Source organism: Rhamphochromis sp. 'chilingali' (genome assembly GCF_963969265.1).
Source record: "Rhamphochromis sp. 'chilingali' genome assembly, chromosome: 2".
NCBI classification, from domain to species: Eukaryota; Metazoa; Chordata; class Actinopteri; order Cichliformes; family Cichlidae; genus Rhamphochromis; species Rhamphochromis sp. 'chilingali'.
The window spans coordinates 54091022-54114928 of NC_137930.1; the positions used below are offsets into that span (position 1 = coordinate 54091022).

General features: G+C 44.5%; 1 protein-coding gene across 1 annotated transcript in view; it reads left to right on the plus strand.

Moving 5' to 3' along the window:
- The first annotated feature begins 8611 nt into the window (after positions 1–8611).
- tp53i11b (tumor protein p53 inducible protein 11b) overlaps positions 8612–23907 on the plus strand; it is a 46551-nt gene continuing 31255 nt past the window's right edge. The window contains exon 1 of the mRNA XM_080876113.1: positions 8612–8746. The gene's annotated coding sequence lies outside the window, so the exon portion shown is untranslated. The remainder of the gene's footprint in view (positions 8747–23907) is intronic.

Genomic DNA, 23907 nt, shown 5'->3' on the forward strand with positions numbered 1-23907 from the left:
AAAAGTTCACATATCAAATCACCTCTTCCTTTTTTCATTGTCTTCTTCATCATATCTTTCAGCTTTCATTATTGGCTGTGGACAGTATTGGCTCCTTTTCAGGAAGTGACTGTTCTCATCGATTTTGCACAGTTTTCCTGTTGCGATGCTTGCCTCAAAATAAAGCAAATAGCCCATCACAGCATTGCTCCTTAACAGCATATCCTGCTCGCTATAGAAAAAGGGAAGGATTAAGGGGAAAGGAAGATTTTTTTTATTTTTTTGGAATCTCTTCATACATTTTTAAGGGAACAGGATTACCATATGCGAGGAGTCATCGTGCTTTTTAAAACACCCTGGAATCGTAGGACATGAAGTGAGATGAAGCACAGCAGGAGAATTTAGGACTAATGCCTGAGAGGCTGTCAGACTTGATTAGATGAGGACGTAGGGTGCCTGGAAGAGAGCTGATAACAAGACCCCAATGTTACCTGGGGCTGTTGAGGTGTTTAGTATATGATGCTTATGGCCTAAGTCTAGTCTTTAAGGATTTGTTATCTGGACCATGTGTGCCCCATCATTGTTAATGAATCTTGTTAGCCTTGTATCCTCTTGTTTAGTAAAGAAATCGAGCTGTCTTGGCTACAAACCCTGATTTTCCAGGATTACATGATATATGTTTTATTTTAATCTTTTTATCTTCAGTGAAAACAGAAAACTGTTTCTCTTCCCGTTGCCATCCCAATTGCTTTGTTGACCCTACCTTTTAAAATCAGTGAGAGAAAACAAGATAGGTTTTAAAGCCCCGTGCCTTTATCCACATTCATCAAACACCTTGTTCCAGTCAATCCCATATGGAAAAGAGTTGGCAGGAGGCAGAAACATTGAGTTTTGTGATACTGGAACCTGATTGGTTCGCTACACATTGGGGGTGTAAGAAGAGTGTTGTTTGTTTGACAGGTTTGAGTGTGGGTGAAGACAAAGCACACATGCCTCCCCCATACCAGCCCCTTTTCTTAGAGCCCATATTCTCTTGTTCATTGCTCAAATTGCACACAGAACATGCTTGCATTCCTGTGTCTGCAGTCTAAAAAAGGCACGCACTGAAAAATGGACAGGATAAAAGAGAAAAATCTCTATTTCAATCCATTGTGGCTTTCCATCAGTGTCTTCTCCCTCATTATGTGCCCATATCTTCAGTCCTCTCACACCAATCTGCTCACTCCAACACCTACCATCTTCTTCCATTTACCTGTAACAACCAGTCCTGTCACTGCTCAGTGTCAAATGTGACTGTTTCCCTTGAGTAACCAATATCCGGCTGAACCGTGGAACTGCATGTGTGTGTGTGTGTGCAATAATCAGGCGAGCAAAAATGCCACAGAAATAAATCTGATCTGCAGAGATGTTTTCCATGACTGCGATTACTAGTTAACGTAAACACCCTGCTGTGTTTAAGCGAACATTTTTTGCTATTAATGGAAGACGATATCTGTCTCACGTCGGCTTCGAGTCTGTTTTCAGTGTTTAACTGGAGTTTACGCGAGCAGTCACAAATCAGAAATGTGATGCTTGGCATTTTTCATGGAAACATGAAGGGGGGGGGGGGGGAATATGCACCAAAAGTGACACATCCAGTTAATTTCGTCTTTCTGTGGTGTTGCAATAAAATGTACAGAAACCTGTGTTTCCTGTGCTGTATGTGAGAGAAATCTGTGTGGGCTACGTTGCAACGTGAAGCCGCTCTGATTAATGTGTGCTACTTCACTTCTGGCAGCTACATCAGGCAAATCCTCAGAGATACTTCCTCCAACACTAATTCAGCACCTCAAAGCTCGCAGCGTGTTTTATTAGCACCTGGATGAGTATTGTTGAAGCTGTTACAAAGGCAGAAGATAAAAACAAATAAACCTGCCCTTTTCCTTGTAAGCTGTGAAAATAGTATGAGGAAATAGGAGGTTGCAAAATTGTACATATTGTAACGATGGTTAAGTGTTATTGCACATGTTGGTTATCTTTGCACACTGTTGTTGTTCTTTTAAGATTCATGTTTGGTTGTGCTGCAGGAAGTAGGGAGGGTGGTGTGGAGGAAGGGGAGGGGGGACCTGGGTTCTGTGTTGTGTGGGTGCCAGGCTGAAGAGAGGTGTAGCACGAGGGCGCTCTCCCCTGAGTTAGCAACCCGCTTGCTTATGTGCCGAATAAACGGACGAACTGAGACCCAACCGTCTGGTTCTTGTGAACGTTACATTGGTGTCAGAAGTGAAGAAAGAAAAAAGAACCCCAGAACGCCCGACACCCTGTTGCTGGCGACGCTTGCCGTTACGAGACGAGGATGTTGCCGGGCAGGATTAAGAAGGAGACGGAGGAGAGGGAGGTTCGTCCGCGCTCGCCCGCCCATGGAGTGAGGGAAACGGCGCTGCGGCTGTCTGCCGAGGCTGGATTTTCTCCAGGTTTGACTAGGCTCGGGAACTGTTCGCACAGCGGCCGCGATTCCGGCGGGAAGGAGTCGACCTCGCTTGGCGCGCCGTCACGTGATGTAAACAAACATGGCGGCGCCCAGCAAGCTGCAGCGCATATAAAAACGCCTAAGTTCAGCGGCAAGACGCCATGGGAAGTGTTTATCGCACAGTTCGAGCTGTTAGCTGTTGCAGCTGGCTGGTCTGAGGAACATAAAGCTCTCCAGTTGGCTTTGTGCCTGTGTGAGGATGCAGCTGCATGCCTGCTGCTGCTAACCGAGGAGCAGAGGGGAGATTATAATGCTCTGGTCGGAGCACTTCAGAGGCGCTTCGGGCAGTATAACCAACCAGTGCTGCTGAGGTCGGAGTTCCACAACAGACGCAGATTGCCAGGTGAGCCCCTCCGCATTTTGGCCCATGAAGTCGAGTGCCTTTGCCGGAGGGCGTATGACAGCATGCCACCATCAGTGCAGGCGGAGTTAGCTCGGGACCAGTTCCTGCAGGCCCTGAGCCCTAAAGAGCTCCGTATGCAAACTCAGCTTGCTCGGCCGGCCACACTCAGTGCAGCCCTGGAGCTAGCGTTGGAGAGGGAGATTCTTGCGGGATCCTCTGGGGGCGCTGATGACGCACACGTGGTGAGGGCTGTGTCAGCACCTGTGGAACAGACGGAGACGCCAGCGGGCCTGTGCAGTTTGGTGCAGGCGGCTTCGCTGCAGTCGCCTTCCCCTCGGGCTGGCCCACACCGCCGACCGCAGAGCTGCTGGGGATGTGGACAAGTCGGACACCTCATCAGGCAGTGCCCCAAGCTTGCAGCGGTTCAGGGAAACGCCCATGGGCCCGTGTAGGCGGGAGTACACGGGCCTGGGAGAATGACATCCCCACTCCACCGCCACCCCCACCTGGTGCGGCCATCGCTGTGGGCTGGACCCAGGTTGGCGGCTTTTGCCATGTTCCAGTGACGATTGCGGGGGTGTCCTGTACGGCCCTGCTGGACACGGGGTCCAATGCAACGCTGGTCCGACCCGATGTTGTCCCACCCGGAGCTGCTGTGCAACCGACTAATGTGCAACTTAAGACTGTGACCGGTGATCTGGCCCCAATGAGAGGGAGGGGAGTGTTCCAGTTCAAGGTGGGGGACCTCGGTGTGTCTTATGCTGCCTGGGTGGCTGACGTGCAGGACGCCTGCATCCTTGGGCTGGATTTTTTACGAGCCATTGGTGGTGTACTGGACTTAGGCAAAGGCTTCCTCGCACTCCCTGATGGGAAGAAGGTGCCGCTTATTCCCCCCCCGGTCTGCACAGCATCTGCCGCGGCGTCCACCTCCACCGCAGAGACCCCTGCAGACCCGCCAGCAGAACAGCGAGCGGAGGAGGAGGAGAGGCTCTCAGCAGTGAGGAGTATCTGGTCAAAGAACTGTGAGGGGCTGACTCCACAGCAGCAAGAGAGTCTATGGCAGGTACTAAAAGAGTTTAGTGACATTTTTGCCCTGAAAGAAAGTGATGTTGGCTTGACACACTTGGTAGAGCACGTCATTGAGACCGGGGATGCCCAGCCTATTAAAGTGCGCCCCCGCCGCCTGCCCCTGGCTCATCAGGAGGCTGCAGACAGAGAGTTGTGTGAAATGATGAAGGCGGGCATCATAGAGCCATCTGATAGCCCGTGGGCCTCCGCGGTGGTGATGGTGCCTAAGAAAAAAAGTCCTAGGATGCGTTTCTGTGTGGACTACAGACCACTCAACAAAGTGACGAAGAAGGACTCTTACCCCCTTCCCAGGATTGATGAGTCTCTCGACTTAGTAGCCGGGTCCTCCTGGTTCTCCACCCTGGACCTGCGGAGTGGCTACTGGCAGGTGCCACTGTCCCCGGAATCCAGACCGAAGACAGCCTTCTGCACTAACAGGGGACTATGGCAGTTCAAAGTCCTGAGCTTTGGTCTTTGCAACGCTCCTGCGACCTTCGAGAGGCTTATGGACAGTGTGCTGGCTGGCGTCCCACGGCAACGGTGTCTGGTTTACCTGGATGATCTTCTAGTGCACGGGAGCTCCTTTGATGCTGCCCTGGATGCCCTGAGACAAGTGTTGGAGAGGGTGGCGGCTGCAGGCCTGAAGCTGCATCCCGACAAGTGCCACTTCATGAGGAGGGAGGTGGAGTTTCTGGGCCACAAGCTGGGTCGTGAGGGCATCAGCACTTTGGAGGAAAAAATTCACACCATTACCGAGTGGCCCACACCAGCAGACCAGAAACAGCTCAAAAGCTTCCTAGGACTGGCGTCTTATTACAGGAGGTTTGTGAAGGGCTTTTCCTCCATAGCCGCACCACTCTTCCACCTGCTGCAGAAGGACCGTGACTTCATCTGGACCCAGGACTGTCAGCAGGCGTTCAACACCCTCCGCAAATCGCTGACAGAGTCCCCAGTCCTCGCCCCCCCTGACCCCACCCTGCCTTTTGTCCTGGACACTGACGCAAGTAATGTGGGGCTGGGAGCTGTGTTGTCGCAGGTTGGGCCGGAAGGTGAGAAGGTGGTGGCGTACTTCAGTCGGGTCCTGAACAGGAGTGAGCGGCGCTACTGTGTCACACGACGAGAGCTGCTGGCTGTGGTGGCAGGGGTGAGACACTTTAAGTACTACCTGTGCGGCACAGCATTTGTTATCAGAACTGATCATGCTGCCCTTCAGTGGCTGATGTCTTTCAGGGAGCCAGAGGGGCAGGTGGCTCGCTGGCTGGAGGAGCTCCAAGCCTTCAATTTCACTGTGGAGCACAGAGCAGGGACGCACCATTCTAACGCAGACGCCCTCTCTCGCCGCCCATGTGCTGCAGCTGGCTGCCGTTACTGTGAGAAGCGAGAGGAAATAGAGCGGGAACTCACGACAATAGACGGAGCAGCACAGCTCGCCTGCAGGGCTCTTCTGGTGGTGGATGCAGCGGAGTGGAGGGCACGGCAGGAACAAGACACAGACCTGCTGCCGGTCCTGCAGTGGCTGGAGAAGGGGGAGCAACCCCTTTGGGATGAGGTCACTGGGTTTTCCATCTGTACCAGGGGGCTATGGGCCAAGTTTGCAGCTCTCAGGCTGAAGGAGGGGGTGTTGGAGCGTGCCTGGAAGGATCCTGCCACGGGGGAGGAGAGGTGGCAGGTTGTGGTGCCAAGGTCGCTGAGGTCAGCGGTGCTGGAAGCCTGCCATGGGAGCACTGGCTCCGGCCACTTTGGGGTCTCTAAGACTCTCCGCCGCCTCCGCCAGGGCTATTACTGGGGTCAACAGCGGAGGGATGTGGAGGACTTTTGCCGCAGCTGTGATGCATGTTCCTCACACAAAGGGCCACAGGACCAGTCCCGGGCTCAGCTTCAGCAGCAACCAGCAGGGGCTCCAATGGAGCGAGTAGCTGTGGACGTCATGGGCCCATTTCCTCGCACAGACAGAGGAAACCGCTATGTTCTTGTGGCCATGGACTATTTTACCAAGTGGCCGGAAGCATACGCCATCCCAGATCAGGAGGCTGAGACTGTCGCTGATGTATTAGTGGAGGGGATGTTCAGCCGCTTTGGAACAGCAGAGACCCTCCACAGTGACCAGGGGCGTAACTTTGAGTCCAAGGTATTTGCTGCCATGTGTGACCGCCTTGGGATTAAGAAGACCCGCACCACCCCACTTCACCCCCAAAGCGATGGACTGGTGGAAAGGTTTAACAGGACGCTGGCCCAGCAGCTAGCCATCCTTACCTCAGAACACCAACGGGACTGGGACTACCATCTTCCCCTTATCCTCATGGCCTACAGGTCGGCAGTGCAAGACTCCACCCAATGTACGCCTGCCCTGCTCATGTTAGGGAGAGAGCTGAGAACTCCTGCAGAGTTGGCTTTTGGGAAGCCCCCGGACGCGCCAGAAGCACCACCAGGCCGGGACTACGCAAGGAAGCTGCAGGACCGGCTGGATTCTGCACATTCCTACGCCCGGGAGCAGCTGGCGAAGGCAGGCCTGCGCCAAAAGAGGAATTATGACATCACCACTAAGGGGAGGCACTTCCGTGCTGGGGAGCTGGTGTGGGTCTACAGCCCAAAGAGAAAGAAGGGACGGTGTCCTAAACTGGATAGCAGCTGGGTGGGGCCTTGCAGCGTCCTAGAGCGAGTGGGGGAGGTTGTTTACAGGGTGCAGTTGCCTCCTAGGGGGAGGATAGTAGCGCTGCACAGAGACCGGATGGCCCCCTACAGAGGGCAGTCCCTCCCCTCCTTTCCAGAGGGACGTGTACAGAGCGTCCGTGACCCTGCTCAGAGGGGCCCCCGACCGGGGCTGCGTTCCCCTCCCTCGGACTCTTCACCCCAAAGCCCCGACGCTCCGCGCCCACCTCAGGGGCTCAGGAGGTCAAGGAGGGAACGTAGGCTACCACCCCGCCTCAGAGACTGTGTCGTTCCCTCGGGGACGAGGAACTTATTGCTGGGGGGGCAGTGTAACGATGGTTAAGTGTTATTGCACGTGTTGGTTATCTTTGCACACTGTTGTTGTTCTTTTAAGATTCATGTTTGGTTGTGCTGCAGGAAGTAGGGAGGGTGGTGTGGAGGAAGGGGAGGGGGGACCTGGGTTCTGTGTTGTGTGGGTGCCAGGCTGAAGAGAGGTGTAGCACGAGGGCGCTCTCCCCTGAGTTAGCAACCCGCTTGCTTATGTGCCGAATAAACGGACGAACTGAGACCCAACCGTCTGGTTCTTGTGAACGTTACAATATGTGTACACATATAGCTTGTAAAGTATGAGTAAAGTACGAGCAGAGAAATGTTATTACCAAAATGAAAGTGTTCATAGTTCTGCAGAAGCATGCCATCAGTGAGTGCGCAGGGTGTTTTTTGGGATTGGGGTGTTTACTTTATTTCCCAACCTAGGGGAAAAGCTTTGAATCACAACATAAATATGGGGGAAAACTTTGAGGCAAAGGAAGCAACTCGCTTTCTCTCTGATTTCTTTCGTATCATAGGCTCTATACAGTATAGCCTATTTATGTTTCTTAGTGTTGATTTTTTTTTCACTTAAATAACATTCGGAGTTTACACAAAGTCTTCAGCAACTGGAAAAAATCCATTTATCTAGCATATTCTTTGGGCAGGCTAATCAATGTGAGCCTTTCTTTGAGAGGAAGGTTCTCTGATCAAATAGTTGTGCAAACTGTTTATTCAGACGAGCTAATAATAATAATAGTTTATCTCCATATATGCTTTCTCTCTATGTGCCTAGTTTTTGTGCGTAATTTATTCTGGAGCATGCATTCATTTTTACTCTATTTTCTCTACTTGGGTATCTATTTTGGCGATGAGGCAGTTTAGCTTAATTCCAGTAAACAGCATGAAAGTGAAGGGCTGCATAGTTAGTTTATAGCATTTGCTATTGCTCTGTGATTCTGAAAAACAGTAATATTAAAATGGCAACAGCTCTGATGTGCGTTTACCTGACACTTTACCTCTTACTGTGAAAGATTTAAGGCCTGTAATGACTTTAATTTTATTTTTTATTTCTATACATAATAGGCCTTTTGGGAGATTTTCCTCCATCCCCAAGATTTTTATGGAGCTTCAAAATATATGAGCCTTATAATGAAGTTGAAGCAGTCTATTAAGCATGTGTTTGTGTACTCGCCATGGTAGTTCAATGACCTTGAACTTGAGAAGTTTCTTTGATGGGAGGTGGAAATGTCTTCAAAAAACTGAAGTCCAGCAGCTTTCTTTTCAAGCTGCTTAGCCTTACAGAATTAAGGCTGCTAAATGTCTTATAAGCACATTTAGCCTTACAGAATTACTTGTAGGTGGCACTTATAATCTTTAATCGCATATGACTACCCTGCAGTGGGTTTTATGTGATTTTTTTGTACTTTAACTACGTTAATGCCACATTTCTCTTTTTTCCCCAAAGTCACAGGGAGCCACTGGTCATCTACTAGACTTAACTTTTCTAAGTTAAAGACTAACTTAGGAAAGAAACACAAACAAATGAAGTAAAAATACTTTCAAGGTTTTTTATGTTTTTACTTACCGCGAATAACAGATCAGCACACTCATTAAACCATTCTTTATTTTGCTTTTAAAATTTTTGGCCTGTGGATCACTCTGGCGGGCTTTTGCTACTCTGTGTATTACGGTAGAAGAATGTGCGTGTGCGCCCTGGTGTGAGCGCCGGTTATTACGGTAGCGCGGTTGACGATTGTTTGCTGCTCCGGGGTCTGTGAAAGCGCCGAGCGCTGCGATGAACCTCCACAAAGCCCGCTCTGCTCTCCCGCTGTAACCGCAGCTTACGTCTCCCTCTGAGGCAAACTTTGGATACCGCTCCGCTTCCAGCTGTAAGTTACACACACGTCCTCGTGTTTTGGGCACATTTCCCGTCTTTCCTCTTCCTTTTTAACGAACTACAGTTTTACTTTAAGATGCTTCACGCTTTGTTTTCGTCTCGGAGAGTTAATTGTTAACTGTCAGATAAAATAGAAGTCATTACGCGCTGCATGACTCGGAAAGCTTTTTTTTCCTTCCTGAAAGAGGTTTATTTTTTTATTTTTTTTTAAATTTTGTTCGCACCCGTTAGTTTTTTTCCCCCTGTTGTATGAGTCGTTTATTTCAACTTTCTTAAAAGCTTTAATAGTATGCTACCACAGCCGGGGGACAATGAAGTGGTGAACAGTTCTGTCAAACCCCACCTCATTAAGTTTAACGCTATTCCTAGCGTAGCGTTGAAGCTATAAGGATAAAAGGCTGTGTTAGTATTTAATTTTTAGCTATACATTAGCTTCCTAACTATCTGTGGCAACGTCTGAGCTGCTGCACCCCACCCAGTACATGTTTGGGAGCAGCTAATAATTGTTTGGTTATCCGGCTTAAAAGCATTTTACTGTCGTTATTCAACACGACACAGTCTATACTGTATTTCTTTTGGCTTGGTTTTAAATAGCAGTCTTCCAAGTTTATGGATTTCGTTATACATTTATTATTATTTTTAAACAAGTTAAGGCATTGGCTTAATGACAGAGGTGGAAACTCATTTTAACTAGAGTGGTTGGGCATTGAAAGCCACAACAAACTAATATCTTCCTATACTGGCAGATTAGAATGACATCTAAATGTGTTTTCTTGAGAAATGCCTCAGAAGCAGCTGTGTTTATTATAAAGAGAAGAGAGGACACATGCATGCATGCCTCAGTGTGCTGCAGTGTTTGTAATATAAAAATGAAAGGAATTTCTGCAAGTGTACACTGTCCACATTTATGCTTTCTTTTGAAATTGTAATTAAGATGAATTAAGATGAAGCATGGCTACTGATTTGACGTGTGTTTAAAGAGCTTCCCCTCATTGTAGGAAATTAAAAATCCCTCAGTGTGTGGGAGCCTGCTTAACGCCTGCGGGTCACATTAGTAATTGGTGTGTCAAGACTTGTCCCAAGCAGAGTTCAGCAATCCCTCAGTAGATGCTGAATAAACAGTCATGCTGTGAGTGTTTAGTTGTCTGAGGGGAAAGTCTCGCTTCTTTTTCTCCTGAGAGTTGCTGATTGAAATCTAAACTAAAAGTGCGTTTTCCACTTTCTGCCTGCTGAATTTGCTGAACATGTTGAGCTGGAAGGGTAGATGGTGAAGAGTTGTGTGTGTGTGTGTGTGTGTGTGGGGTTTCTTTTGTTTGTTTGGTTTTTTTTTTTCCCCCCTTCCCCTCCCTCAGTGATACCGCTACTCGGTTCATGCGTGCTTATTGACACGCCCTTGTTTGCAAGGCAACAAGCGATTGAACACCTAACTCATGATGCTGGTATGAGTCAGACAAAAAGCAGCATGATGAAAGCGCCTCAGAAGCTTTTGCAAAAAATCTAATATTTCAAAATGTCACACGAGGAGACAAATGAGGGCTTTTCCTCTCAGCTTGAAGCCTTTAAAATTGCATCACTGGATTGCTGTTCTCATGAATGGAGCTCCCCCCCCCCATCCCTTTTTGCATGCATTTGAGTCGCACTGTTTTCCCCCTAATCATCTTGCACTTGGACATCTCATCCAGGCTCTCTGTGTGGGCAGTGGTTTCTTATTGGTCAAGGAAATGGGAAATGGTAAACTGCGCTTCGATCTTTATTCTTAGTGGTCATGGCGACAAAGTTCCCACCTTTGTGAAATTTAAAAAAACAAACAAAAAAACCCGCAACAAAAACCTGATGTTGAGTGGGCAGCACTGGATGCCTTTTTGTGATACTGTGGCTGTATTGATGTAAACATGTTTTCCAGCTGAGGTACTTGCTCAGAATTAGCCAATCTTTTAAGCTAAGTGAGGATAATCTAACCATCAGGTATTTTTATTGTTAACATAGTAGCACTCTGAATGAAGTAGTGGCTCTAGTAAAGAGGTCAGATGTGGCTCGATGTTGACCTTTTGGGCAATTTGCCTTTCCTGTGAACGCTTCTGCCTGCAGGATACTGTCACCTTAGCTAACCCTCAAAGACTGTTTTGGCTTTTGTTGCAAGCCCTTCTCACTAATGGCTCTCATGCAGAACAATATCACGGTTCACTGTGTCACACAGAAGTAGCACACACTGTCATGCAACTGTGTTTATTATCTGTCTGACCAATGAAATCCTGAGAGGGGTGCCTGCAGTGCAGAACTGCAGGTTTTGATTGTGTCCCTGTGCACTCCACCAGGCTGGATAGGGAGTTGGGCTGGTCTCAGTGGAGTTGGGCTGCGAGGCCAACATCATCCTGTGAGAGTTAAGCAGAAGCATATGTAGATGTGTTTATGTGTCTGTGTAGTCTTATATCAGAGCGCACTGAGACAAGCAGCAGCACAGAGTACAGCTCTGGGCAGTCCCACAGGCACATAAACATTCTTGTTTTACTGTCTGATGGGTAAGAAAAGCACATGGTAACATTTTTTTGTATTAACCTCTCAGTGATTTTAAAAATATTTCAGTTCACAACACTGTGCACCAGCATGGACCCAAACTAGCTATTCCATTTTTAACACAGAGAACATTTGTTTCTATTGCATTATCCTTTAAAAATGAAAATGTAGCACACGTTGTTGCTGTAGGGGAAAAATCAGAGTTTTGCCTTAAGCCTTGTTTTTAAGTGTTATGTAAATGGTTAGAGTAAGAATTTTGTTCAAACCACATCCCTGAATAAAGGCATCTTCTACTGTGCTCCTTTCATAATCGTCTCTTTAGATGTAGGCTATCCTCAAAATAGCAACAAATATGATTTACTTGAGCGAAACTGTGGTAAGCTATATTTAGTTTAATCTTTTTCTACTGACTTCTGGTCTGTCTCCAGGGCTTACTGTGCACCAGCAATATTGTCATGCCAGTGAAGATGGCTTTCTTCCTGGTGTCTTTGCTTTTAATTTCCTTCTGTCTGCTGTGACTCTAGGTTAGCAGACTCAGCAGATGAGTCCCTGTTTATTCCTAGTGGACAAGATTAGAGAAGCTAAGACTCCATGTTGCTTTTTAGATTTTGTCGTTTTATGGAGGTTGTAGACTTATTGATCTAGGAAATGCAGAAAAGTGGTTCTGTGGTTGAATGTTGGCAAAAGACTGGACAATTTTAGTGAATATTTGGCAAGGCCTTTCATTTTGAGAATTCCACACAGACTCTACAAAATCTCATCCTGGGTCCATTTCCTTGATGAGCACTGTAATTCCTTCTGCAATATTACTGTAATCTTTTGTCAGACTCACTTGCATCCTTATGCTCAAGGTGTGACCACAGCTAATAGTATTTATAATCAGGAAGTAGAGTAAAGCCTCTTACACACAGGCTACGTTTTTTTTTTTTCTTTTTTGGTTTGTTTGTTTGTTTGTTTGTTTTTGTTTTTTCTGAAACAGCGATGCCATTCATAATCAGTTTAATTGTCCACAACTCCTGTCTCATTTTTGCTGCTAACCTGCTCTCCTCTGCCCTTTGTTATGCCTACGGAGTGGCTTACTGGACAGTTTGATTCAAACACCTCCAGTTATCCTTTAGGCGTTTTAAGAGAGGATCTCATCTATCTATTATCTTGGACTGCAGCTGGTGGTGGTAGTCCTTGTTCTGCTCGGAGCTCCACAGGGAGCTAGGAGGCCACTCTAATCAGAACTGGCAGCAGGTGGAGAGCTGGTTCGTGTGCTGCTATGCCAAGCTTAGCAAGACTGCTGAGCAGAACAAAGACTGCCATCGGCAACTGCAGTCAGAGACGGTGAAGATTGAATTCATCAGCAAGATTAGAGGCTTACAGAAGAGACCCTTGATTATATTGCTCTGTTTTTGTTTTTTTGTTTTTTTAAAAGCTTTAAGCCTGTTTGATTACAGCAAAAATCATAATCACAACTATTTTGGTCAGTCATCTTGATTATTCATAAACTTAAAAGTTTTGCACTATATATGGGTAGGGATGGGTATCGTTTAGGTTTTATCCGATACCGGTACTTTTGAAACGGTGCCGGTGCTCAAACGGTGCTCAAACCGGTGCTTAAAGAATGGAGAACACAAAATTGGTCCAAAAACCTCTCATGTTCAGCTGTTTATTTTTTTGTAAAAAGATAACAATGTTAGCCTTTTCTGCAGCTATAGGGCATATATGGTATCACTCTTGGCTGGAAGCACTGCTTAAACAATGGAAAAAACACAAACTTTGTCCAAAAACCTCTCATGTTTAACTGTTTTCCACTCTTTCTTTGGTCATTTTAGCCTTTTTGTTTTGGCCAGGGTGAAGGGAGTATCTGCCATCAAACAAGAAGACAGCCACATGTAACTATGATGACGTTTGCTAGTTCACCTTACATGCATTAATTTATTAACGTGGTTAGCCTACTCAACGTAAATTACACACGAACAACATTAAGCTACTCATGCAGAGAAGAACGGCTGCTGCTGCCATCATCATCCGTCATCATTTCTGCTACACTGGCAGGGCTAGGGGCCAGGACTCTCCTTTTCGGGTTTTTGGGGATGTTGCAAACTCCGGGTCTGATAACAGGCACCACATCCGCAGTAGATGTGCTCGGTGTGAGGTCTCGCAGCAAGCTATCAAATACGGCACATTTCTCGGCTTTTAAAAAAAAAAAACGCTATGCGTCGCCAGGTGTTTCATCAGATTTGAGGTGTTACCTCCTTTGACAGTATCACAGTATCAGCTTAAAGCACTTGTTGCAGGCTGCTGAGTTTGCATCTTTTGCTGTGAAGTACAGCCAGACTTTTGACCACTTTGCCCTGGGCGTTTTTAATCTGTAGCTCTGCTCTAAAAGAATGTACGTACCTGGACCCGCCTACTATCCTTGGAAATGTAAAATGATTGGCTAGAATCTAAAGTGTATCACAGCTCAGGAAAAAAAAGCACCGAAAAAAAGCACCGAAATGTGCGCTGCTTTTCGGTCTGGTTACTACCGTTTATGTCAGAACCAGTGCCATGATGGCACCGGATACCGGTACCCATCCCTATATATGGGGGATTTCCTTATACTTTAAATATAATTCGTATGTGAAAAACCCCCCAGAAAAAACAAAACACATGTGGGCTCCAGGGGACACAGGGTTATCTGACTGGGACTTCTGACTCTAAAGCCCCTTCACCCCAACCAGTGGTGCCTGTCGGTCCACAGCCTCCACTGTGGGAATCCCTAGGGTACAAATGTGGTTATAAAGGGCCCCCTGCAGCAGCAGACTGGCTTGCATAGCAGCGCAGGGGTGAGCGACAGAGTACAGAAAGCAGACCATGTGAGAGACCCTGAGCGATCTGGGGACAACAAGTTAATAATGGAAACCTTGTGAGTTTTACTTCCTTTAGAAATAGCTTGTTGACTGAGATTTCTCTTTTAGTCATCTTGGTTGAATCTGTGATAAACAGTGAGCAAGTGTACACGTGCAAGCATGCACAGCTGTAACAGAACAGTATGCACCCATGGGTGTGCATATGCTCATAGAATAAATAACCAATAGAATCTAAATCTGTGTTAAGCACTACAGCTGGTTTGTTTCACTCCTGTACAATAGCACAGGAGTGAAAGAAGTCAGCAGTGAAATGAAACAGAAATGAGTATGTCTGGTAAAAGACCTGCTGCCTTTCACAATAAGAAATAATTCATGCTGTGCTGGTTAGCTGCTCACAGAGCTATGCTGTGGAGTTGGGTTAATTGAGTCTGTGCGTATTCGTGCTCACAGTGGAACATTGTGATTGTTTTGGCTGCTCGTATGCGCTCCTGCATTGAGACATTCCCCCCCATGGTTTCACCTTTGCCATTTAAACAAAGTCTCCATTCATTTATCCTCAGGAGCACACAGACATTACGTCTGACGTTTTCAACACCCTCGTACAGTGGGGCAAAAAAGTATTTAGTCAGCCACCGATTGTGCAAGTTCCCCCACCTAAAATGATGACAGAGGTCAGTAATTTGCACCAGAGGTACACTTCAACTGTGAGAGACAGAATGTGAAAAAAAAATCCATGAATCCACATGGTAGGATTTGTAAAGAATTTATTCGTAAATCAGGGTGGAAAATAAGTATTTGGCCAATAACAAAAATACAACTCAATACTTTGTAACATAACCTTTGTTGGCAATAACAGAGGTCAAACGTTTACTATAGGTCTTTACCAGGTTTGCACACACAGTAGCTGGTATTTTGGCCCATTCCTCCATGCAGATCTTCTCGAGAGCAGTGATGTTTTGGGGCTGTCGCCGAGCAACACGGACTTTCAACTCCCGCCACAGATTTTCTATGGGGTTGAGGTCTGGAGACTGGCTAGGCCACTCCAGGACTTTCAAATGCTTCTTACGGAGCCACTCCTTTGTTGCCCGGGCGGTGTGTTTTGGATCATTGTCATGTTGGAAGACCCAGCCTCGTTTCATCTTCAAAGTTCTCACTGATGGAAGGAGGTTTTGGCTCAAAATCTCACGATACATGGCCCCATTCATTCTGTCCTTAACACGGATCAGTCGTCCTGACCCCTTGGCAGAAAAACAGCCCCATAGCATGATGTTTCCACCCCCATGCTTCACAGTAGGTATGGTGTTCTTGGGATGCAACTCAGTATTCTTCTTCCTCCAAACACGACGAGTTGAGTTTATACCAAAAAGTTCTACTAGAGCTGGGCGATATGAGATTTTTTCATATCACGATATGTTTTTTTCATTTCAGGCGATAACGATATCTATCACGATATAAGCCAAATAACTATATTTGTAAGATTTAAATGTGCCGTTGCTCACAAGTAAAATGTGAAATAATCAGCAGCTTGTTTTTATTTAAATATTTATTTCCCATAATAAGTTCAACAGGGTAGATGTACTTAAGGAACATGAGACTTTTTCAGATAAATAAAGGCAAATATTGCAAACTACACAAAAGGCAGCCGCTAAAGCGTTTAAGTTTCAAAATAGAACAAACAAAACAGACTAAATTGTCAATTCCACTTAGAAACAAAATATTAATTCTAAAAATAAATCTTAGTTTGTTTTACAGAAGAACAGACAAAACTGACTAACTTTTGTCAATATCAAATAAACTGAGAACTAAAAGGAAATTCTCAATCTCTCCTTGTTGTATAGCTGAGCTTTTCAAACAGTTTTAACAGTTACTTTAGTCTGACAAAAGCCGAATGACGAATTAGCGCTTCCAGTCAGAGACACGTACACGGGTATTTTTGAAAACGGAGATTTTCCGTTTTCGTTTTAAAAAATAATCCCGTCCACACGTAAAGGCAGAAATGAAGGAAAACGCTGCTATGAACATGCCAAAGCAGCAGGTGGCGCTAGATTCCTAACCGTGCAGAAATGTTGGCCAATCAGAAGTCTAGAAGCCTCGGTGGGAAAAAGTAAACAAAGCTGGGGCATAGAAGCAGAACCGAGTCGTATGTGTGGACGGACAGTAACTGTGTGTATATGTAAGCATTTAAACACTGCAGAGAGTACAATTAACAGTAACAGTATTGTAGAAATTCATTTCACCGAAACAATAACGTGGCGCAGTGTGACGCATGCACCAGTTCATTGTATTTCCAGACTTGCTTTCGGCACAATTTACAGTGCACGCTACTCTGTTTTTTGTCAGACTTGAAATAGCCGAAATACCTTCACACTACGGAACTTCTATGGCTCTTCCGTTTGACAATCTCTCCGGCGTTGGAACCATCATCTGTTTTCTCTTCGGTCACGCTCGGTTGATTTTTCTAGTCGGCACACTCATTTCCTCCATTACCCGCTGGCTGCTTCCCAAACAAACACACGTGCGGCTTGGCACTTGTGCTGTACGTAACAAGTCACGCGACGTGACGCTGCGGCTGTGATTGGTTCGGCTCTGCGCTACTTAGTTTGGATTGGCTGACCTTTTTTTTTTTTTTTTTTTTTTTTTTTTTGAGGACAAGAGCGGCGAGGTCTATCGCGATAGCTTAATTTCTCTATCGAGTAAAAGTTATATCGCGATACGTATCGTTATCGTTCTATCGCCCAGCTCTAAGTTCTACTTTGGTTTCATCTGACCACATGACATTCTCCCAATCCTCTGCTGTATCATCCATGTGCTCTCTGGCAAACTTCAGACGGGCCTGGACATGCACTGGCTTCAGCAGCGGAACACGTCTGGCACTGCGGGATTTGATTCCCTGCCGTTGTAGTGTGTTACTGATGGTGACCTTTGTTACTTTGGTCCCAGCTCTCTGCAGGTCATTCACCAGGTCCCCCCGTGTGGTTCTGGGATCTTTGCTCACCGTTCTCATGATCATTTTGACCCCACGGGATGAGATCTTGCGTGGAGCCCCAGATCGTGGGAGATTATCAGTGGTCTTGTATGTCTTCCATTTTCTGATGATTGCTCCCACAGTTGATTTTTTTCACACCAAGCTGCTTGCCTATTGTAGATTCACTCTTCCCAGTCTGGTGCAGGTCTACAATACTTTTCCTGGTGTCCTTCGAAAGCTCTTTGGTCTTGGCCATGGCGGAGTTTGGAATCTGACTGTTTGAGGCTGTGGACAGGTGTCTTTTATACAGATGATGAGTTCAAACAGGTGCCATTCATACAGGTAACGAGTGGGGGACAGAAAAGCTTCTTACAGAAGACGTTACAGGTCTGTGAGAGCCAGAGATTTTCCTTGTTTGAGGTGACCAAATACTTATTTTCCACCCTAATTTACGAATAAATTCTTTACAAATCCTACCATGTGAATTCATGGTTTTTTCTTTTTTCACATTCTGTCTCTCACAGTTGAAGTGTACCTCTGGTGCAAATTACTGACCTCTGTCATCATTTTAGGTGGGGGAACTTGCACAATCGGTGGCTGACTAAATACTTTTTTGCCCCACTGTATGGCTGGTTAGCTGACTTCCTGGCACCCTTTTACTGCTAGGATTCAAACCTACAGTGTGATGAAAGAAAAGAAAGGATCTCCTCTGCTAAATGTTGAGAATTAAGGCAGCAGCTTCATCTCCCTGTAGGATCAGTGTCACATCCATGCCACCCCTGTGGAGGTTCAGTAATCCCTATGGTATGGTTTGGTTTCTTTATTCACTCACAGATTCCTCATCATAAGTTCACCACTGAACATTTGGATTCTGCTAAACTCACAACTGTTACTCTTTTACTTCATTATGCATTACTTTCACGTTCCAGGTTCATCTAAAGGTCTTTTCACTGAAACAGGTCTTCTACCAAAGTCACTAGATTTCTATTCCAATAGCAAACTTGGATGATTAATTTAAGTATTGTTGAGCAACATTTAAGATAAAGTTTTCATTAATCAATTGCTTCTTTTCTTGTTTACTTGATTTTTCTGGACAGTAGCCAAAGAGTAAAACATGTCTTTATACCTTTTTTCAAAGTTGTTATGTTTATATTGTTTCAAATAATTGTTACAAATAATTAAGCAGTTGTTAATTAAAAGGGACAAAGTAAGCCTAAAAGGCTGGAATTATTGCTTATAAAAATGTTTATCATCCAGTTTTCCTAAGCTGCCTATTACTTTTAGGCAAACACATCTGGTAGCGACTGTGTTTGTCAGCAGAAAAGATGTCCCTGGTCCAAGTTGGCCAACCTTTGTTCAGCAGTGAGTGACTTTTCCTGCTGTGATGGTTTAGATAAGGATGGGAGTCTCATTTCCTATGACGCGATTCACAAACTTTGAGTTTGCAAGTTGGTGTAATCACACAGACTCTTTCAAACGCAAATTGTGTGTTTATATAACTGTCCAGGCTACAGCCAGTGCTCTCTTGACCAGTCTAAATACATTTATTAGTTACTTGATTATTAATTCTGCCTTAAACTTTAAATGTGTAATGAGCTAGCATATCATATTTAGATTATTGTTATTTTTATTAATTAGATCAGAGCACAAGCATAAAGACAAGTATCAAGTGAGCATTGACCACTTTGTTTTTCGACTGCATAATGCACATGCAGCTCATATCACAGTGGTCACAGCAGGTCACTATTTAAATTGGTTAAAGACGAAGGCTCATTTTCTTCTTCTTTAGCCATTTGTGCCTGTGGAAGTAGGCGCCATCAGCAAGAGGCCTTTGTGCCTTTGCCTCTAGCTGGCTCCAAGGAAGATCTATTTTCTTGGTGTCTGCTAAATAATAATAATAATAATAATAAGAATAATGTAAATGTGTTAGTCCCTGTAGTGGACTAACATACCCCATGTGCTACTCTGCATTTAACCTATTCGCCCAGTGACGCAGTGGGCAGCCACCAATGCAGCACCCGGGGAGCAGTGTGTAGGGTCGGTACCTTGCTCAGGGGTACTGCAGGGTAGCCGTACAGTGGAGTCAAATCCCCGACCTTCCGATCATGGGGCAACCACTCTACCTACTGAGCTATCCCTGCCAAAGGTGTCTTTACCACGTGCTTCTTGGATGGCTGGCCCTGCTCATGGCTTGGGGGTGTTCTATGTCAGGGCATGCATGGCTAGTTTTAGTACCATGTTCCCAATTCATCCTTACCACCTTGTTCCAGTTTCTTTTTCTACTGACACTTGTTGTGTCTCGCTCCTCAGATCGACATTGCTCATTTGGTCTGGCTAGTGGCTCTATTAAGAATTCTTCTCAGATGACTGCTGATAAAATGTCAAGCTGAGGGTAGTCTTTGTCATCCTGCATATTAAAGCTCAGGCTTGTCACCCTGCTTATTGATGTCATTCCCCTATTTTGTCTAAAATAGGCAAATAACTCCATTCTGTTAGGGTCTGAGTGTGACAGTTCAGACAATGACTGTGCTGTGATTTTGGCTGTATTTACTTGTAAATTGCTTGTGATTGCTCAGAGAGAAAGTTAGACCTCTCATTTCTTTTCCCTCTGAATCCTCACCCAAGAAGCACAGTAGAGAAAGAAGGAGAGCAAGGCACCGTTGCAAAGCAGTAGGACAACCACAGTTTTTGGGTTTTTTTTCACTTGTTCTCAGATATTTTTGAGTTCATGTTGATTTCGTTTAAATATCATCGATTGTTTTGATAGCAGCCATTAAAACCCTGATGTGTGCACGAAGTTGCATAAAATCACCCAATTTAAAGTGCTTACTTTGAATAGCACTTCATAAGTTTGTTTAGAGATGAAATCACCAGGAATAATTCTTCTGTATGTTAAAGTAAAAAGTAGAAACACAGTTGAAAATGAGAATCCAAATTGAGTGAGATATGTCTCCAATTTGTGTGATTAAGCTCTACAGGATGGTTATTGGTTGATTACATTACAAATTATGCAATCAGTGCAGCGTGACATGATGTGACGGGGAAGAGTTGGTTTTTTTTTTTTTTGTTTTTTTTTGGTGATTGTATGGGCCATCAGATATTATTTTTGTATTACCAAAATGTACATTCATCATTTTGAATTTCTTTCACTATTTGACCTGCTGTGATTAAATCTAAAGGGTATCATAAACATTTCTTAATCATGTTGTCCAGCTATAATGGTGTTATACTTCTGTCTGCACTATACCTGATGTGGTTTGCTGACATTGGTGAGGCAAAATGACAAGACTCTTCTTTCTATTGAAAGGTTTAATTTTCTTCTAAATGGTTTAAGGCAGTGCAATCACAACTAGACTTTTGCCAGGGGAATAATTGAAGTAAGGACTAGGAGATAAATGCAACCTTCTTCATGATTAGATGTCTACCTCATTGTGCTTGGACATCAACCATCTTATGCAAGCATTGATTTGCCACTGGCTAAGGTTGATTCCCTCATTTGTTTCTGCGTAAACTCAGCTGAGCCCACATGGTCTTTGTGGTGTTCAGTAAAAACCTGATTAGCGAGTTGCTCAGATGTGCTTACATTTATTAGGAAGTGGTTTTGGTGTATACAAAGATTGCAATGTAGAGATAGGAATGGGGACAAAAAAACTCTGGAAAAACTGTATAAATGGCTTACTATACAGAAATTGGATCAGAAGTTTTATGTGTAGGAATTTACTGACAGAGAAAAAAGTTAAAATGTAATGTTTTAGGCCTAATGGAATAAAGACTGAAATATTAGGATTGTTGCTAGGTAGCCTACTAATGTTACTACGAGTTACAACGTTGCATTACATTAGCTTAAGCATTTATAATACATTAGCATTATATAAATTCTTATGGAGCGTAATTGATATTACACTGACAAGTAAGGAATAATAACAGAAAGTACTTTTATGTTCTACTTACTGCCTTCTTTATCAGTGAGTCAGGGTGGCAGTTGCACTACTTGCTATCTCTGTGTGTAGTATTTCCTCTTGTTGTGGTTGTCCATCTTCAGCATGTAAAGAAACAAAAGTCATAGGCTTACAGTGCCCCTCTCAGTTCTGGAAGAAGGAAAAAAACAAGTACAGTCACTTTTTTCTTTAATATAATTTTTGTATAGAAAAGTATCGTAAGCATCTCTTCTAGTGACATACCTACTCTGCAGTGAAATGTTCATCTTGGACTTGGAGCTTATAAATGTTAAACAACAGTTGCTTTTACTGAAATCCCTTTTGATTTGTATTGCTTGCTAGTCACTATACATTGTTTACTTCTCTGGGAAAGTGTACCTTAAGCTACAGTGTAGGCTATGGCAAAGGGTATAGAGCCACTTGTTGCTTCCACATGTGCTAAACATTTGGCTGCATGGTCTTGCCATTAAGTGCCAACATCATATACCTGAGCATAGACAGTGACAGCATTGTTCATTGCCCATTGGTTTTACTGTTTATATTCCCCCCAACCTGAAAGTAAAAATCAATTTAATTAGCTGTTGGTCTACACAGATTTCTGCTACTGGTGAAGTTTATTGAACACGATTTAAGTAAGTGGCTTTGATTTTTCTGGCACTTTAATAAAGCTTAAAAGCATCTGGGATAAAAGGGTGATATCCACACATCAAAGGCCTCACACACACGGAGTTTGGGGACATTCTGACGACTTAGAGCAAAGCTTCAGTCAGATGAAACCAGTAGCCTTTGAGAAAAAAGTTAATTCCTGTTAGTGCCATTTGTTAAATTGGCAGCATATAGTCATTTTGACTGTAGGCTGCTTTAGATTTCTCAAAATTATAATCTCTGATCTGTCATCTCATAATTATGGCGATCGTGGCTCAAGAGTTGGGAGTTCGCCTTGTAATCGGAAGGTTGCCGGTTCGAGCCCCGGCTTGGACAGTCTCGGTCGTTGTGTCCTTGGGCAAGACACTTCACCTGTTGCCTACTGGTGGTGGTCAGAGGGCCCGGTGGCGCCAGTGTCCGGCAGCCTCGCCTCTGTCAGTGCGCCCCAGGGTGGCTGTGGCTACAATGTAGCTGCCATCACCAGTGTGTGAATGGGTGGATGACTGGATATGTAAAGCGCTTTGGGGTCCTTAGTGACTAGTAAAGCGCTATATAAATACAGGCCATTTACCATTTATGTCCAATTTATTGCTGTCTGCTAACAAAGTTTATTTATATAGTTGTCTGTGTAATTAAGAAGTTAGAGTAATGTTCGCCTTATCACTGCATTTGTAAAGACTGATTTGTACTTTCTGCATAGAATTGAGAGGAAAGTTGAAGGCTATTTGTAAAATGCATTGTTCGAAGTATTGATTTTCTGCCACAGAGAACCTTTATCATTTGCACTGAGTCTGCTGTGTGGGAGCAAGATCGACAAACCAGTCGCAGAGTCTGAATATTAACAAGAATGGTGTGTGAGTCTGTTGGCATGGACCGCTAATGTGTATTGCTCTATCATTGGAAGATGGCTTTCTTACTGACAGGGGAAATTGATTCAAGTATTTCTGACAATGAGTCAGAGCTTGGTTATGTAGAACCATTCATAATTTGATGAAATGTTTAAGTTATTATTATTGTTGTTGTTATTAATGCGGTGAGGTGTGGTTGGTGGCTCAGCTGCAAGGGAGGGGAAGAGCAGCAGTCGAGGGAGGCTGGTCATCACAGCTGGAAAGCCTTACTAATTGTGCCTTCCCTGTTTTAGTAGCCGCCAGGGCTGAAGAGGAGCTGTGGGCAGGAACAGTAAGACAAAAGTAGCTGAAAACCTGCTTGTGAAAGCACAAGAGTACTGAAAAGCACACTGTAAGTAAAGAAACATCCATGTAATAGTGAAATTTGGGTTCGGAAAAATTTTCATTATCAGCGTAAAAACAGACATTTCACAAGTATTATTTCTGTCAGATTTATCAAGCAGGTTTAGTAAAAAGTAATTTATTCATATAGCCCATACAAAAAGAACAGTAGTATACATTAGCCATGCTTGTGGGACAAGCAGTTTTCAGCAGTGCAGAATTTAGGCAAACATATACAAAATTATCACATAATGAATGGAATTTAGTCTATTTACTTCATCCAAATTGTGCTCAGGGTCATGTGTTGCTTCATGGGCACTTTTCTCCCCGTTTTCAGAAGAATCACTCCTCGTCTTAGAATAATGGTCAGATTTGAGTGAAAGTTGGACACAGTGATTACCTCAGGGGATTCATCCAAATTGTGTTAATCCAAGGTCGTGTTTGTTAATTAATGGGAAGTAACTTGTGACATGTGATGGATCTTTAGGTGGATGAACCACTGCATCAATGACATTCTGGTTGTTTATGTCGGTGTATTTTAATAATCAGGGTGTAGGCCTCTTTCTGTGCTCATTAAACCCTGTTTTAATGAGCATCGTTACGGTCACTGGCCCTACTGTAGATTAAACAGCAGTGTATTTAAAATTAACCTTTAAGATTTTTATCAGCAACATTAATCTTTATGAAACTGCCATGGATCACTTCTCTGCAGGACGTACTTTACTTTCGACATTTTAGGTTTGCTAATAATACACAGTGGTTTATAGTGTTTATAGTGTGAAACGGTTAATTTTGATGATCACTGTAGAAGCAATAATCATAGCAGTTCTTCAGACTAAAGAAAGCTGCAGAAGATTGTCAGCATACATAAAAGAATAAGACAAGCAGCTCAAAATAATGAAATGGTTTGTTACAGCCGTGACCATTGTTGTCCACATGCGCTTAACTTGATTTAGTTAAGCACATGTGGGCATGCTGTACAGTCCCTCATCTGTGACAATAGTGCCAGTCACTCTGCTTTC